Genomic DNA, 3,022 nt, shown 5'->3' with positions numbered 1-3,022 from the left:
GAAAAATCATTTGTTTTGAAATATATTTAACTCCTAATTTTCATTGCCTTAATTACTTCAGTTCTTTAATAAGTACATTAGTTAAGTCTGTGATATTTTTTTGCGATATAATTAGATTTGCACATAATCTTTGACAGCATAAGAACAATTAAGACAAATCACCTAAAATATAATTCTAAGCATACGTGAAGAATTTTAATTAGTTATCTTCTTCCGTGTCTAACATATTCAAGGTAATGTTTTAAAAAGATACGGTTTCATTGATGATTACGTTTTGGTTGTATAGGTCCTCATTAATCGAGAATTATTTTAATCAACGTGCTTTGACTTCCGTAGGCTCATATTGCGAAAGATTAAACACCGGAATCCGATTTTCGATTTAATCCTTTTTGGCAAGAGCTTACACAAAGATGAAGGCATTAAAACTTCAAAGCGCGGCGTAATTAGTAGCATGTGATACAAGTGCTATAGATTTGCATGTCCCTTACATGTCAAACGAAATTTTAATCCTTTGTGCACCCATGTCTTCCCTACCGATCCGAGTTCATCAACAGGTTAATCGTTAGAAATAATTCTTGAAGAGAATACAGTTTGTAAATTTATTTGTTATTATTTCAAGCAAGCGCAAGAACAAATTCTATCGCATAATTTATTATTAGTTTTATGCAGTATTTTTATCTTGTTCAATTTTAAAATAATTGTGCGAAAGCAGCGTATTTCAAAAATTTCATAAATATATTTAATTGAATACGTCAATTTGTTTATTTCATTAAAATTTAAAATACATATTTTAGGATTAAATTTATATCCATAAAAGATAAATGTCTCAAATAATTCTTTTTTGCTCTAGAAATTGAAACATTAAAATCATTAAGGTATTTTAATTACGCACATATTGTTTATATTACAAAGGAGAAAAAATATAATAAAATTAAATAGTATCTATACAATTATATATTTAAAATCGAGGCAATGTATTGGCAATAATGTTACTTCGCAAACTTTTACAGACGCAAACATAGCTCACATGCCAATCACAAAATTACGACACGCATGGAGTCGGCAAAAAATAATATTCTTTGACCCCATGTCGTTAGTCGCAGATGACATCTCTAAATATCGCTGGGTCGTGCATCCCTCGTCCGCTAATCTATCTAATCTGCCCCAAAATGAAATAGTTGCGATTCTTTCGATGCCACCCTTTAGATGCATGTGTAGTGGGAGAAAACACTTGACCCGACCAGGAGGGTGGCCCCTGAAGTGGTTTACAACAGGGGGATTATATTTGGGACAAAGTGATTGTCAGGGTACGATCATCGTCTGCCTAACTGGTCGTGCTAGCATGTCCTTCGAGCCTTTAAACATCGACTTTTTTAAGCGCTTCGTTTGTAATTCTTTTAAAATAATTTTTTCAGACATACTTGTCATTTACTATAATTCTTAACAATATGTAAACGAGTTAAATTATAAAATATGATTTATGTCAATCTCTTTAAAGCAAAATCTAACTAAGGATTATCCATCATCTACGAGGTACTCGTAAAAATGTATCTTTTAACGAGATTTCTCCATAAAAATTTTATGGAAAAATTTCCCTTCTTACATGTACATTAATTTAATGCGAATCATTAAATATCATCTTAAAAATTTACAACCTTATGTGTGATAACAAATATTTCCACATACTTTATCTAGTACATAATCAGAGAGTGCACATTTCTCCCAACAAAGTATTCGCTCTATAAGTCGCTAAAACCCACCAAATTCTTCGGTGAACATATAAATCTGAAAATATCAGATATTACGTACATATACAGATATATATGTGCAACGACGTTTCACGAATATATCACATGCCTGCGCGAACAATACGAGTCGCAACGTTCCTCCCTCTTTTCGCTTTTTTTGACTCACCTACGCATCTCCACGCCCCCCCACGTTCCTCTGGGTATCCAGGCAGAACGAGGGCGGCGTAGAAAGCAACGGGGATAGGGTGCTGACTTTTATTACTCCGTCTGATGTTATGAATGCGACCTGTACGCAACCCCTCGAGCGTACGTTTCCCTTCCGTACGTCCTGCATAGCGGTTATGCTTTTTACGGCATGTATATTCGCGGTCATGATTAGTGACAGCTACGAACGCGTGTGCGCACAATCCCCATTTAACCAAATACCAAACATCGTCAAATCTCGATTATTTGACGCGAGGATATGAATTGCATATATGCTTGTAAATAATATTATATTTATATTTCACTTTGTTATGTATGATTTCCGCGAAAAAGCTCTCGCAAGGATCAATTTTGGCTGTGAGAATGACAAGGAAACTAACTCTTTGCAACCACAGAGCAGAATTCTTTACTAAACAATTTCAGTTATTGGCAGTGCGACTCACCGATCACGCGATGACATCGATCGTTAATTATTCATAATCGCGGTTTCTTTCCTTCCCATACGAATTGCGAACGCGTTACGTGCTATCCAATATAATTTAATAAAATTTTTTAAAAAACGACAAGTTTATTACTCATGTCGGGCAAGGCACAAGAGTGTAGCGAACAAAGTTTTTCAACGAGGTTGCATGAAACTAGATGCATGTACCCATGTTTTTCGGGTCGCTGACTTTGGAGACAAATTCAAGAAATTTATAATAACGGATCCAGTATGATGGCTCCAAGTGACTAATTTTCTTTTGTTACAAAGAAAATTGAATTCAATACGTTCATGATTTTTGGGTCGCTGATGCTGAACCTTAAAACACACATACAGGAAAGGAATTTGCCTGTATTTCGTATGAAACGAGCCTGTGCCCAACATTTTTACGAGAGAGAAAGATAGAGAGTCCGATTCGCGTCTGCAATGCGTCTGCATGCACTTATTTTATCGTTGCCATTGTTACTATTATTCGATTACAATTATATACATTTTTTAAAGTACTCGAAAATAATCTCTTTCTCTTAAATATAAACTCGCAAGATTTTAATGTATATTTTTATGTATAACTCTCAAGGTTGGGAACGTT

This window comes from Vollenhovia emeryi, unplaced genomic scaffold (assembly GCF_000949405.1).
Source record: "Vollenhovia emeryi isolate VEMERY1.0 unplaced genomic scaffold, V.emery_V1.0 DF939132.1, whole genome shotgun sequence".
Lineage (NCBI taxonomy): Eukaryota > Metazoa > Arthropoda > Insecta > Hymenoptera > Formicidae > Vollenhovia > Vollenhovia emeryi.
Note: the sequence above shows the minus strand (reverse complement) of the source record.